We start from the raw sequence: 15,768 nt of genomic DNA, 5'->3' as shown, positions 1-15,768 counted from the left end.
AGGCAGAGAGGCAGGCAGAGGTATCCCTGGTGAGAGGGTGTTCTACCACTGTTAAATGTGTCCCAGTTTAATCAAAATAAGTCCTTCATCATTTCATTACTACTTATCTTGCACTACTTCACAATGGTTCAGTCCTTGATACTTTCCCAAAGGAATTCCTAATCACTGCCACAGCTTTCCCACAGCATCCCACCTGTGCAGGCATCAGGCTTTGAGTTACTGCATGGAATCATTCCCTGCTTTAATCCCAATTTTCCACTGAACAAATCCTCTCATTTTTCAAATTACAATCATCTTACAGATTCTGGTGCTAACAACGAGTTCCTTGCCCTGCAACATAAAAGCTTAATTGAAGCCATAGCTTACAGATGCTTGGGGAAGCTTCAGAATGGGTATATACTGCATTTCTTTGCACCAATGGCTCTATTAAAACATGAGAACCTCTCCTGTCAGGGGAGAGCTCTGCCCACCCATGCTGGGTCTTTGCCCAGGGAGGAGAGTCAGAATAGGAAAGCATACAGTGGTTCTTCCCAGGAATAATCTCCAGCAGCTTGTTAATTAGAGAAGCTGAGGTTATAATTCTCATGGTTACTGGCCAGTGATGGATTCTCCCTTCATGACATGAGCCAGGCACTTCCTGAAGTCCAACCAGGCAGGGAGCTCTGCAAAGTAACTACACACATGGAAGGACCTTCTCTGCTTTATTTTGACCCTGGCACTCTTATCTTTTAGGTTCACTGTGTGCTCCCCAACTCTTATATTCAGGATTTTGTGCTTCTCTTATCATACAGCATTCAGTTTTCACTTTTCCAGCCTCTGCTGTTATTCTTGGTAAGCCCTTCCACACTTTTGATCATTGTTGCCCTTTCTCTCCACCTTCAACAGGTCTCCAGTAACAGTGACCAAAACTGTACCATGTACCCGTCTGACAATACACTTCCTATTTCAAATTCTGTTCTGTTTCCACTAACTCCAATTTGTAATTTTACTTTCTTGACTGTCAAAGGACTCTTAGTCATAGTTTTTAGCTAGAACAAAAATCCCCATCTTAACCCTTGTGTTGTTTCAGGGCAGCAGCACTTCACTGTTTTACCTTCACTGACTACCATGGCATTCACTGTTTCCTCACAGAAATGCCCAGGACTAAAAAGCTCTCCTTCAATCACTATCCTTAAAGATTTAGCACTGACAGCAAACTTCACACCTCTGAAATTCCCAAATCCTGGGCTCCTGTCTCCAGTGGCTGCAACCACGGCTTCCTCAGGCTTTCGTCTTAGCACTGCAAACAACTTCTGTTCATATCTAACATTGTTCTTTTTTTATTAATTAAAGCACATACACAGCTAAAAGGCAACTACATTCCAATCCTGCAGCTGTCCTGTACCACTGCCAGGTTGTATTCCCACTATCCCTTGAACATTTGCCTGTTCTTGGTCAAGTAATAGTTCTGCCAGGTTGCATTCCCATTATCTCTTGAACATCTCCCTGTTCTTGGTCAAATAGTTCAATCACCTTTCAACACACTGCACTTGCCCTTCAGAACAAAGGATGTTTTCCATGTAAAATCCTGCTCCAGCTCCTTTACCCACCCCTGCTTTCTCAGTTTCCCTGACTGCTGAGAAAAGCAGGGAGGACCTGACCTTCCTTGGAGCCAGGACTGAGCTCTCAGAATGAATATTCATAGGCTGGGTCTGCTCTGCTGACCACTGTGACCCAGAACCCTGGTACTACCTTTGAGCCAGATTTTAATTAACTACTTCAAAACTTTGTTACTTTGTATTTCTGTTTCCTTTGCCGGACTTTCCCCCATTTGTCAGAACAGCTGTTTGTGCCTCATTCTGGTTGTTGTCCTCCTTCAAAATTAAAATGCAGAAATCAGAAATCAAGCCTGTGATAACTCATTGCCATTACAATCAATTCAGCCCTGGGGTGGTTGTCCTTCTCATCCCTGTGCCTCCACATCCTACTTGCTCTTTTCTTTGGGCACTTGATTTCAGCCCCTGAAATGTGGTTGAAAACTTCCTTGGAGCAATCCTGGTGTGCACCCTGAGAGCTCCAAGACGCCAAACAAAGCTAAAAATCAGATGGTTTTGATAATGTGGTTCAGGTTTTCTGTTCCATGTGGTGGTGAACTCCAGTTTCTCTCCTTTGGCTGTGCATTGCTGTCTGCACCAAACCTCCTCACAACCTGGAAAAGGGGTCTGCTTTGCTTTCCAGGGCATGTCTCCTATTTAGAGGAGTGCAGAATAAATCAAACAATGAACTGTCTTCCACTACAGAATCACAGAATCTTGGAATGGTTTGGGTTGGAAGAGACCTTAAAGCTGCATCCTCCACCGTGTATAACCTGCTTCTGAAAGGAAGGCCAAGGGGATTTTTTTCAAATCTCCGTTTTTTTTGAAAGAAATAGCAAAGTGGTGACATTGACTCTTAACCCCAAGAAAGGCAAAGTATAGCCATAATGAGCTAAAAAGTACTGTTATGCTCTAAGCAAGCCTGCAGCTGCACTCCTTTTTGATTCAACAACTGACAGCCACAATTAGGGCTAAAAGGAGAAGAACTAGAGAATCTGAGGCAAAAATTGCAGAACAAAAACCAACGCCGTGCTACGAAATATAAAACCCATTAGGACAATAAAGCAGCAGGAAGCCAGTGAAATCTCAGGGCTGACAGATAATGGGGGAAAAAAGGCCAGAGTTTATATTTCTCTTTTACATCTGGATAGTCTGGGATTAGATTTCCTTCCAGTATCTGAAGGGGCCTACGAGGAGTCTGGGGAGGGACCCTGCATCAGGAACTGCAGTCACAGGACAAGGGGGAATGGGTTCAAACTGAAAAAGGGGAAATTTAGGTTGGATGTTGGGAAGAAATTCTTGGCTGTGAGGGTGGGGAGGCCCTGGCCCAGGTTGCCCAGAGAAGCTGGGGCTACCCCTGGATCCCTGGAAGTGTCCAAGGCCAGGTTGGATGGGGCTTGGAGCAACCTGGGCTGGTGGAAGGTGTCCCTGCCCATGGCAGGGGGTGGAACAAGTTCTTTAAGGTCCCTTCCCACACAAACCATTCTGGGATTCTATGACTCCATGAAATACCTTGCTAAGGGAAGCCACCAAGGAAATATTAAGCTATTTTTTAATATTTTCAATATTTAGAATTATAGGCAGAAATGTCACAATATGTTGGCATTTTTAAATGCTCATTAACGTTCAGTTCGATTCACCAAGTCAGCACAAAGCTGCCAGTCCCCAAAAAGGGAAGTAAGAAAAATTTTCTTCATGTCTCCTTTTCTTTAGAGTTCAAGAGATCTAGGAGGATCAAACACTTCTGAAATATTTTTAGAAGCCCTAGATTCTATTATTTACATTATTTTTCCCTTTGTGTGTTAAACATGATGTGTTAGAACAGTTCCTATCTTTCCTCTCTCTACCTGAATTTCCTTTGCAATGGAAACAAAGAAATCCAGAAGCTGAAGACTCTGGCTCACTGGAGTGACTGAAACTGCCTTTAGTCAGGTGAAAATCACAAGGAAATGCAAGTATTTAAAAAAATATGTATCTGTCAACACCAAACTTGTGATTTTACTTTCATACAGGATACCTGTCTCCTAGTTCTCAAATCAGTTGCAGACTCTCTTGCTTTGATTCCAGCTTCAAAGAGAAATTTGGTATTTGTTCTCTGAGGAAGGAAAATTCCTTATCATGCCTCTGATGTCTTACTACATAACCAAAAAACCCCCCAACTTTATAGGGGCAAGATTAAATAATATCATCAGCAGTAATTTATTTACCAAAAGAAAAGAGTTTATTAGCAATGGTGGAGCTGGATTGAGCAGGAAAGTGGGTAAATAAATAAACTGAAACTTGCCCTCTAAAACTACTGATTGCCTTCATATAATTACCAAGAAAAATGTTCTCCAGTGGAGAAATACAGAGGTTCTTTCACATCTGTCACAAACAACACTCTTTGTGGTTCACAGGTGCAAAAATGCATAGATTGAATACATATTAAATTCTCATGCCAGTGAATTGTGCAATCCACAATCACAGTGGCAGTCTTTTGAGTTCTTTATTAAATTGAGGGAGTCAGAAGTTTCCCTCCAAGGACTGTGCTGAAGGTATTTCTTATTAGTTAGTAGAACTACAAACTCTTTTAACTTGTTTAATTGTTTTAATTCTCATCAGGAACTATAATGATAGGACAAGGAGCGATGGGTTCAAACTGAAAGAGGGAAAATTTAGGTTACAAATATGCTGGAAATCCTTCCCTGGGAGGGTGGGGAGGCCCTGGCACAGGTTGCCCAGAGAAGCTGTGGCTGCCCCTGGATCCCTGGAAGTGTCCAAGGCCAGGTTGGATGGGGCTTTGAGCAACCTGGGCTAGTGGGAGGTGTCCCTGCCCATGGCAGGGGGTGGGAATGGATGAGCTTTAAGGTGCTTCCCACCCAAACCATTCTGGGATTCCATGATTGTATGATTTAAAATCTTCACTCTGCTCAAACAGCTGGCACCAGCTCAGGGTTGGTAGACAGTTTTCTTGCTCGTACCCCCTACCCCTGTTCTGGGCAGAGTTTCTTCAAATGCTGAATAGACTATTTGCAGTATCACTGCCTCGTTGCATTAAAAGATCTGACAAAGACTATTCCTTCCTCAACACCTAAGGATGCTCTCATTATCCCATGCCTGTGTTTATACTGGTAATTAAACCAGCTAAATCCATCCAACAACCCAAACCCAGTAATAAACCCAGGCTTTGATTTGATGACATTCCACAGGCAGACTAAGCCCACAACACTTTAGCTTCTTTCAGATACTTCTGAATGCTTTAAGAGTCCTCAGATTCCCCCCCAAACTATATTCACACTTAAACTCTTTTGACTTTGCTGGAGAAGTCTAAGTTGGGATGATCATAAGACCAGGCTAAGAGGTGGCAAAAAAGACAGAGAAAGGCAAGCTAGCTCAGCATTTTTATACCTAAGAGTCTCTCCCTTGGCTCATACACCTGTAGTGTCTCTCCTGTTCATACACACTGAGTAGGGACTCTAAATAGCATAACAAAATAATATGGAAGGGGCCACAATCTCCACAGTGCTCTGAATTTGGTCCATTTGGTTTTAAAGTTTCTCCTTAAAAACCACTTTTTGCTATTTCTCTGCTTAAGCTTGAGATTCCAATGTTCAGAGGGAAAAAAAAAACAAAACCTCAGTGAAGGAGTATTTTGTATCTTAACTGCCAAATCACACAGCAAGGGAACTAGAAAACATGTCTTTTATCTTAGTCCTTGTCTCTCCCATCCCTATCCCGTGATTTCAGACAGTCTGCAGCCAATGTTGCTGTTTGCATTTGAACACCACTCCTCTCTGGAGGTGTGTTTAGGGAAAGGGATACCTAGGAAAAGCCTCTTGCTGGTCTAAATCTCTGAACATGTTCTCTTCACAGAATCATAGAATCGTCTGGCTTGGAAGGGACCTCAAAGGGACCTCCACACCCCTGCCATGGGCAGGGACACCTTCCACTAGCCCAGTTTGCTCCAAGCTCTGTCCAACCTGGCCTTGGACAATTCCAGGGATGGGGCAGCCACAGCTTCTCTGGTCAAGCTTCCCAATCTTATCTTATGGCTTATATTTTTCAGGTCATATAAGAAAATTATTATAGATCTGATTTATACCTTGAAACTCCATGCTTAGATTTCTGAACAGTACACCCATTTCTGCCAAGTCGTACTTCCACCTGTGGATGACCTGGTGTACCTGTGTTCCCCAGGTAATTTTCCTGGTGCAGGAGGCCCTAACACTTCCAAGACAACAGACAGAAACACAGCAGCAGGTGGTTGTATCCCTGCTGAGCCTCCTGCTCCACCTAACAGCCAAGAACATAAGAGGAACAAGAAAAATCCAGCCCCCCACTGACACACCAAGCACCTGCAGCTCAGCCCAGCCTGGGGTTTCTGCACACTGTCGCATTTGAGGCTGACCTGAACACTGCACCCGAGAAAAGAGATTGCAGAATGAATTGTCCACATGAATTATGGATCTGGGAACATCTGTGACATTTTCATCCTAGAGATGTTACTAATGCTGTTTATAATCTGAGATGACTCAAGAGTTTCAGCCCACTGTCCTTCATTCCCTGTCCAGCCCCTTCAGAGCTGCAGCTGGAACAAGGAACAGGAACAAGTGATGGATGCCACATGAGTCTCCACAACATCCCCAAAATCCAGCAGGATTTGTTTCTGAGCTCCACAGGAGCCAGAACCTCTCACCTTGGTAAGGAGGACAGTGCCACTAAAGAAAGGAACTCTGCTCTTCGTGAGGAATGTGCTGGGATGCAGCAGGTGTCCAATAGCTCCTGGGGCTCTGGAGACACCTGGTCTAGGGCAGGCAGGGCATGGACAGGACAAACAGCCTCCTGGGCTCTGCTGAATGTCCCCTCAAAGCACCTGGATCACCTGCTGCTCTGTCTCTGGCAGTCTAGGAGAGGCTGCTCCAATGTGCTGACACGAATCCTGGGAGCACAGGGATTCCTGCTTGATTCCTACAGCATTAAAAATGAAAGCCTTTCCAAAAAAAAAAAAAAACAAACCCAAAACAATCCAAAGCTCCAAACTTCACTCAGCATCACATGGAAGTGGGCAGGAGTGATGCACTGAGCTATTCAAATGCTTGACTTTCTTACCAAAATCTGCCAAATGTTACTTGAGCACTTGGACAGGCTGCTGGGGGTACTGAGAGCAGGGAGAGCATCCTCTCCCAGAGGAGAGACCATTTCAAGGTTCCCAAATTGCAGAAAATACTAAATTCCAATTCAGGAATTTTCAAATTGTTAATGGCCATAAAAGTTACCAATGTTGCAAATAGAGAGTGACAATTCCTGTGGCAGTAACAGCCAAGGCTCTGAACTGGGGAGAAACATCAGGGAGCTGCTGCCTTCATCTGAGCCACATGAAGGAGAGACTAAACCAGGGAGCAGGAAAGCTGACTTGTGAGAAAATCAGCCTGGCTGGAATTCTGCTCCCATTTAGATAAAAAAACCCCACCTCTCTTTGATTCTAGACAAATCAACTCAGCCAATGATCAGCTCTGAGAAATTTCTCCAAATACCGGAGCCCACGGAGTAGCCTGAGGATTATCTTGGTCTCCTCTCCATCAAGGTATACAATCCAGGAGCATTTTTAATCAGCAATCACAGAGAACTGATAGAAAAACAGACCTTTAAAATGGAAATGAAAGAGAAAGAGGTGACTCTGATATAATCCCATCATATTTCAGCTCCAGCACTGGGAGTTGTTTTAGTTTTGGCTGTAAAACTGCTGAGAATCAACAAGAGCCCAGGACAAGGCCCCAGTACCTGCCCTCATCTGCACCCACATTTACCACCTAGTCCAGGTTTCTGCTAAGGGACACCAGTCCTCCTCTTGCCTCCAGGTTCTCTGCCTCCCAGCCTGAATAACCTCAGCTGTGACAAATTGCATATTTATGTACTAATTACCGCCTTAAGCAGCAGTTACAAACCCAAACAAAATCACGCATCAACGGCCAGCGAGCGAGGCCCTGCTGGAGCTGAGCAGCTCTGCTTTCATCCTAAACAAAGACTCAGGAAGGAACCACAGTTCCAAGAGGCCAGGAATTAAGAGGAACTGTAATTTCCTTGATGCATTTTATTTCAATGCATAAATACATACATACATATATATATATATAGAACGACGGCACTTTCTTTAATAAATAATATATGAATGTATGTCAAGAAACTGATAAATGGAGATGTAGATATTACACACCATCCCAAGGGATCTCTTAGTGCCTGTCAAGTTAGGCAGCAATGTCCTTTTCTGTCTTGTAGGCACCTGCATGGTCAGTATCCATGTGAGAGTAGAAGAACTTTATGAGCTGAGCAGTCAGTGAAGAGGAACTGCTTTTAATCTACATCTGTTGTATTATTTAAGGAGAACATCAGAATTTATACCCTGTATCACATAAAGGCATGCAGAGAGGGAGTTGTGTAGGAAAGCCATCTGCAGGTATAATTAGTGTTAAGAGCAACATATTTGTGGGAAACGTATCCTGACTGACCCAGTTACCTGGGGAAAATCAGGACAGAATTAGGCCTCTGTTACCTGCAAAAAGCACTTCTGATCCAAAAATCAAACAGACAGCAATTAACAGATACCAGCCACTTTGTCCTGCCCTGGCTTAAAGCTGATGTGTTACTGGCAGACCCCTTCAGGTTCATACTAACATCGATTATCCACCTCTCAACATCCACTCTCATAAAACTTGGCTGCATCTGCGCAGCAGTAAAACCCCTGACATTTCTCACCAAATGCTGGAATGGTCACCATGGGGGGTGAAGGCAGCACGTTCCTCACGGACAGTGGGAAGCCCAGGTGTGCAAATGGGGCCTGGGGCAACGTAAAGCACTCCCAGAATTTGGGAGCTGGTCATCCCTGGCCTTGTCAGTGCACAGGGTCAGGCAGAGGAGGAGCTGAGAAGCTGAGAGAACAATTTGCCAGTTGGGAGCTTCCAACAGCAGCTGCTGAGGAGAAGACCTGGTGTGTGGGAAGACACTGAAGAAAGGAGTCATAGAATCACAGAATCCTTGAGGTTGGAAAACACCTCCAAGACCATCAAGTCCCCCCTGTGCTCAGTCCTCGCCTTGTCCCCCAGCCCAGAGCACTGAGTGCCACGGCCAGGCCTTCCTTGGACACCCCCAGGGATGGGGACTCCAAACCTCCCTGGGCAGCCCCTGCCAAGGCCTGACCACCCTTTCCAGCAAGAAATTCCTCCTGATATCAAAAGAAGGAAAATTCCTTTCCCATTCTCCCAAAGGGTGTCCAACTCATGAGCACAGACCTCTCTCCTGTATCTGCCTGCATCACACATGTACCCATCTCACCTTTTTCCTACTGCTGTTACCTGTAGTTACCTGGGTTAATTCCCTGGGTGTTTTCTTACTCTTTCCTTACACTCATTTCTGTGCCCACAAGCTCCTATAAGGTGGCCAGTGTTTCCATTCCTCTTCCTGTTTAGATCTCATTAATTATAAAATATTTTGCTGTAAGTGACAACTTCCAGTGGTTTATTTGTGCTTCAGGAATTTGATAACAGACAAATTCTTCTGTGATTCCCCAAATCCCCAGTCAACTGGAAAATTAAGATGAATGCAAAGCTGCAGATCTATGGAAATTCATTTCTCATCTCCACCATCCCCAGCTAAGTTTCAAAGCCAGCTGACTAATTCTGGATGCCCCAGTGAGCAGAGCCGGGTTACTTCTGTGGCTTTACTTGTGTCACTGCACAACTGCAAGAACTGACAACATTTCTGTCTTTTGGGGAGTATAATTTAGGAAAAGAATCACTTTGTGGAGGAATGGCCCAATGCTGAGATACAATTCAACTAAAGCCCAAACTGCAGAGCCTTTAAAACTATCTATAACTGTATCCTGAAAAGGGAAAATAAATTTATGGGTGTACACGGGAGAGACAAATCATGGAGATAAGTATCATATATAAATCTACAGAGGCTACATAATTACTGCATCAGAGATCCATGATAAATCTTATTCTCCTGGTGAGGATAGAGATACTGATCCATCAGGGGTGTCTGTGGAAGAGTGCTGCAGTGCAGGTCAGACAGGCACTTCTGAAGTGACTGTCCTCGCTGTCCCCATGCCACAGCACACTGGGGTGCACTGCAGAGAGGTCTGGGAGCACAAAACCTGCATTCCTGGAGGATAAAACGATGAAATGCAGGAATGGCATGGCTGTTCCAGCTGCTGAGGGCCAGCCCCTTCAGGGAGCAGGTACAGACAGCCTGCATGAAACCTCCTGGACATGTTGGGTAGAGGTTGGATCCCCAGCAGGAACTGTTCCAACCTACAACACACCTCAGTCCATCCAAAACATCCCACGGTGGGTCCCTGGCTGGTTGTTGGCCCAGGAGCAGCCCCTGGACTGCTTTTTAATTTTAATTAAAAAGCAATTTTAATTTACTTCACTCCAATACAAACCACAATATCTTATAAACACCTCGCAGAAGCTCACTGGGAGAAGCATGGGATCGTTTCCCTCCCTAAAACACACAGCCCAGACATGCTGCCATTTCCCTAATTGGATAAGCATTGGGATAGCAGGGAGCTCTGCTGAGTGATGCACATGGCAACTGCCAGGGAATAAAGGGCAAAAGAGCTAAACATGAATTTATATTAATTTCTCAGAGTGATGCCAAGCAGCAGGGCTTGAGCTGAAGCCTTGCCATAATTCAAAGACAACATTTCTACTTGCAGCTGGGTTTCTCCAAGGAACATGGTTCACATAATCCTACCACACCACTGCCTTCTTGTCCTTCCCCAAAAAATCCTGATAGCGGTATCAAAGCTATTAAGATGCAAATCACTTCAGGAAAGCAGCAGCCAGATAGAGGAGAGTGATTCCCAAACATCCCTATGAGGGGGATGTCCTGCAGTTACAATTCATGTTCTTTAAACACAAGGAAAGGCCACGGAAGAGACAGTTGTTCCAACTCTCTGGGAGAGGGAAATGCCTGGCAAGGGCCCCCCAGAGCCCAGTGAAGAGACACAAACCCATAAGGACCTTGCAATTCCCCCACTCTTTTATTCAGAGCAAGACTTTCAAGTTCAGAAGCATTTCTGCAGTTCATCTGCAAGGATGATCTCTCCCTGAAAATGGATTTTAACAAGAATTTACTAAAGGAGGAAAAATAGCCATACATTTGATGCCTTGATAACTTTGTGCCATAACTCTTATCACCTGTAATAAAGCAGGCAGGCTCTTAGAAAGGAATGTTATATCCTTGCTTTTGTGCTCCTAAAAGCTGGGACTGCCAATCTCTGTATTAAAATCTGAATTTCTGCTATTGTAGATATTTTTTTTCCCGTTTCCAGAGAGCGTGGAAAACAGCTCCAGGAGCATCTCTGCAGTTATTTTAAAGCCAGAGCCAGCCACTGCTGCAACCTCATTTCCCTCAGTCTAACTCGATCCACGAGACCTGTAGAGGGCAGTGGATAAAAGAAAATAAAGCACCAGCAATAGCAATAAATGTTAAACAAAAATTTAAAAAATTGGGATCTCATCTAATTACTCCCTTATATTGAAAAGCTTCCAGGTAATTCCATGGATTAATGGATTACTGCAATGGGATTTTTCCAAGCCCAAATCCTAGGCTCTCTGGCAGATTGCACTGACAGGTTTTACAGCAGTGCTCTTCCCTTGGGATTTTTTTTTTTTTTTTTTTTCCAAACAGGAATCACTTCCTTGCAGCTCAGCTAAAATGTGCAGCAGGCCCTTTGACTTCCATAGTGCTCCTGGGCAAACAAGACTTCTCCTTCCTCCATGGAGAGTCCATTAAACCAAAGAAAAGGAACAAAAAAATTCAGCAAAGCTGAGTGTTTACACAATATGCAACAGTAAACCATTAGTGTTCAATTTAATATCGAGTTAGTATCAAACTAGCCAGGACCTAGAGCAGAAAACAACTTATTGGATAATTCCTCTTTGGTTCTCAAGCATGTAGAGGAGGCAGAATCAAAATCACACTGCTGATAACTTCATTACACATGTGACCCTGGCATATACAATGAACTGGTTACTGATGGAATACGTGAAATCTAGAATAAACTTAAATTAGGCACAGCAGATAAAAGCATTACAGTAGATACAGTACACTCTACCTTATCTTGCACACAAGAGTGTTAATCAATACAGCACCAGGCCCTGATTACCTCATTTCAGCTGTGCTTTAGTAACTTCTCACAGCTCTGTTGTGCAGCTCTGAAACTGGCTCTGCAATTACCAGGGGCAGAGCTGTCCACACCTCAGTTAATGCCCTGTTTATCTGCGGAATGCCGATTAGATCTGCAAACACATCTAAAACCACCAGGAGCTGAGAAGGCAACAAAACAACGCTTGCTAGGTTGTGTGCTAAAAGGTGATGCCAGGGCTCTGAGGGTGCTAATACTCAAAGGCACCACGGCCTGGAGCTGCCGGGGTGGGGAACTGGGAGCTGCTCCAGCCCCCCAGTGAGCCACTGGTTCTTGCTTCAGGAAACCCCCTCCAAAAAAACCAGAGCAGGAGTCAGCAATGCATTATTGTTCTTTCCAGACTCCTGGGTGACTCACCACTGTTATAAATTGCCACTGCTCCCAAGAAGTCAGACACTAACAATTTACTCTCACCTGCTCCATTTTTTAACCTTGTTTGTGATTTTTTTTTTTTTATTTTTTCCGGCCCCGTGATGGTCTCATCCCTTTTCCATCGGTGTTCCCTGCTGTATCAATTCCCTCAGATTTAAAAAGGGCTAGAGAGCTAACAGCTGCTTTGGCAATTCCCATTTGTGAAAATACACACTTACATGGACTTCTGAGCCTTCTTCATACTCCACAGAGTTGCTGCAGCGTCACACAGAGAGAGCCTATAGGAATGAAAAATTGGGACAATATTATTCATGCTCAGAACAGAACGAAGCTCAATAATTTTTCTATCACCCATTATATAGATCTCTGTATGTCACGAAGGCAGGGACAGCAGCCTGTTGTCCTGGAGGAATCTGTCTCCCAGGAGAAGTTCACTTTGGGTGATGGCACTCTCCCTTTCAGGAGGAGGAAATGCTAAGGCAGAGCAAGAAAGCGAGGAGAAGTTCAAGGTGAATGTCAAAGGCAGATGCAAACAAGAATGAACAGTAAGAATGTGTCACGGGCATGGTGGAATTAGTTGAAGGTTGGACTTGAGGATCTTGGAGGTCCTTTCCAACCTTAATGATTCTGTGATTCTACGAGATCATCATTCAAACATTGAGCTCCAAAAGGGTGGCAGTGAAGAAGGAACAGATGTGTGGCAAGGCCTTGCAGCAGTAGCTCTGCATGAAAACAGCCTTGGGCTGATAGACTATAAATATGCCATGTGTTCCTCAGTTAGTGAAGGTGCCCAGGGCCACATCCACAGAGGAGGGCACTCTTTATTTTGAGGGGAAAAGCACTGCTAGTGGAACTTTCACTCTTTTAAGCTAGAACAGATCACACTGCACTCTTCCCACTGGCTGGATCCTTTTGGCAGAGGTTGTTCCTCTTTTACCACGCAGACTTTACACTCATCTCTCACTTGCACTCATGTGCTCCTCAAACAGATTAAATCAAAGCTCAGCTTTTAAACACCTTGAGAAATTCTTACCTCCCAACCACAGAGTAAGAAATGGATGACAGGTTGGATCTTCACACTGGGAAGATACACCCCTAGTGCCTACTGGAAGAGGAGGGGGTGATTTTTAAAGGCACTCCACTGGTGCATCATCTTAACGACCTGCTCACACCCCAAAATCTCCTCAGGTGTGAGCCAGTAACTGCCTGGCCCAGGCAGAGAGGCCTTAACTGAAACAAACCACCTGCCCAGGCAGAATTAAAGAATCCTCTACAAGTAGAGTAAGGAGAGCAGCTGAGACAACCCCAACCTTCCTGTGCCTCCCACTGGAAAATAACCAGGGAATTGAATACAAACTAGGAGAAGCTGGATTCTTTAAAAAGCTGTTTGCTTATGGTTTGCTCCTCTGGAAGTAATCCAAAAGCTGTGCTGAAACTTCCTCTAGCATTCATACAACTGAGGTTTTTATTTTAACCAAAGAAATCAATATAAAAAGATACATCTCAAACAGAGACACAACTTTGTGCAAACACACAAATCCAGATGCAGTGATAGCTGTGCATTACCAGTGCAGGCATTTGCTCTGTTAGCAAAGGTAAATGGATGCTGATTTACAATTTCTACCTGTTCATAAAAATAATAACTTTAAATCATGCAAGATCAGGATGATAACTATGATGAACAGAAAGCAAAACCTCAGAGGTATTGGCTCCACTCTATGGCCTTTCACCTCAAATTTCTTGACCATATGGTTATGCAGAAAAATTGGTGAAACAAATACCATAGCAGTAAAATTTCACAGCAATGGGAAACAATTTGGCTCCTTAGGCCACTGGCAAATTAGGAAGGCTTTTGTGAATGTACTGCTAGCATACATACAGGGGGGTAAGTCACTCAAAAATACACACATTTAATCCAAAGATCTCTACAAACATTCCAAAATCTATTTTCATTCTCTCATTAGCAACTACACTGAGAAGCTTCTGGCAAGCAGAGCTGTTATGAGCATTAAAAATAGAAATAAAAAACTGGAATAGACAAACTGTCTTAATGGGAACAGGGGAGAAGGTTTCAGTCCCCACCATCAGCACTGCCATCTTCAACCTTTAATTGGAGCAAAATGAACTTGAGTCTTCACACTCAGTGATTTACAGGTGAAAGCAAAATCCCTGGATATTTGAATTCCAAATTGCAGGGGTACCTGTGCGTCCTGCTGAGCAACCTGGCCATGTCCCCTGCAGGGATATAGCTTTAGGAATATCTCAAATTATCCCGGTGCTGGACTGTTGGTGTCTGCCCACAAGAATCTGCTCTTCTGGGCAGCATCAGACCCACAATCCTCCTTTCCTCTCTGTGCTCAGTGCTGTTGTGGGTCTGTTTATCCCAGGATGGGTCAGGCTGGAAGGGACCACAGTGGGCATCTGGTCCCACCTCCCTGCTCCAGCAGGGCCAGCCCAGAGCACAGGGCACAGGAGTGTGTCCAGACAGCTCTGGAATATCCCCAGGGAGGACACTCCACACCCTTTCTTGGTCTCTGTTCAGTGCTGGGACATTGCCCAGCCAACAAGTTCTTCCTCCTGTCCAGCTGGAACTTCCTGGGCATCAGTTCCTGCCCGTTCCTGGTGTCTTTAAACCAATTCTGCTCAAGGGGATTTTTTTTTTTGAGTGCTCATTCTTAGTCTATTTTTCATCAACTACAAAACAAAGGATAATTAAGAGAAAATATTATCATAAATCAACATTTAAAAAAAAAAAAAGATAACAAACCTGGTACCCAAATGAAAGCATTTCACAATCTAAAAGTACAATAATTTAACCCAGCTGCACTCAGATTTCTGTTCTTATTTTGTCATAAAATGTTGGATTTTTTCCTGAAGGAGAAACCGTGGTTCACACAGTTGTTGTTTCCCATGACTCCAAGCATGGAGCTCCTCCTGCCCTTCCCAGGCATGGGAGAGGCAGTTGGCTTTCAGATCTTCCTAAAGAAGCAAGACATTCACCTGAAACAACCTGGAAAAGGGCAAGAGAGCCCAACCCTGCTGTTGCACTTTTCTGAATAAAACAGTGCCACTGACCAAAATTTACACCTGTGTGTGTGAAAAAGGGAGGCAGAAATATAAATTGCACTCACAGTGGAACTATGATTCAAAAGGAAAATAGAATCATTAAGGTTGGAAAAGACCTCCAAGATCATAAATTCCAACCTTGGACCAAATATCACCGTGGCCACTAAACCATACTGTGAAGTGTCACATCCACTCGTTTTCTGAACACCTTGATTTAGGTGAAAGTGAGAAAATTTAAATATCCAACTGTGAATTAATTTATTTCAAACCCTATTCTAAGAGAGCTAATCTGCTTTCCTTCTCAGTGTCTCCCCCTTTCGCCATCCAAATTATCTTGCTTAGGTCCTGTCAGAGGTCCTGCTGAAGCTGGTGACAGGCAAATAAGGGACAATCAGGAAGAAGGCAAAGAGGCAAGAAGGGTTAAGTTAATGAACTCCCAGAGAGGCTGTTGGGTGAGGCCACTCTTATCCCAAAAAGGTTTTATCCTGATCAACTGAGGAGTGATCCTACTATTCTTCATCCCAATTGTGTAAGAAAAGAATTACCCTCACTGCAGATCAGTTA

The 15,768-nt window shown here is 44.1% G+C and overlaps 1 protein-coding gene across 4 annotated transcripts in view; it reads right to left on the bottom strand.

The window, feature by feature from the left end:
- The window catches only part of PCDH15 (protocadherin related 15), a 673,791-nt gene that overhangs the window by 356,632 nt on the left and 301,391 nt on the right, over nucleotides 1–15,768 (bottom strand). For all 4 annotated transcript variants that reach the window (XM_027661020.1, XM_027661021.1, XM_027661019.1 and 1 more), the window contains exon 4: nucleotides 12,357–12,416. The gene's annotated coding sequence lies outside the window, so the exon portion shown is untranslated. The remainder of the gene's footprint in view (nucleotides 1–12,356; nucleotides 12,417–15,768) is intronic.

The sequence above is a fragment of the Corapipo altera genome, unplaced genomic scaffold (assembly GCF_003945725.1).
Source record: "Corapipo altera isolate COAL_440 unplaced genomic scaffold, ASM394572v1 133, whole genome shotgun sequence".
Taxonomy (NCBI): Eukaryota; Metazoa; Chordata; class Aves; order Passeriformes; family Pipridae; genus Corapipo; species Corapipo altera.
Note: the sequence above shows the minus strand (reverse complement) of the source record. Positions and strands in the feature narration are given on the sequence as shown.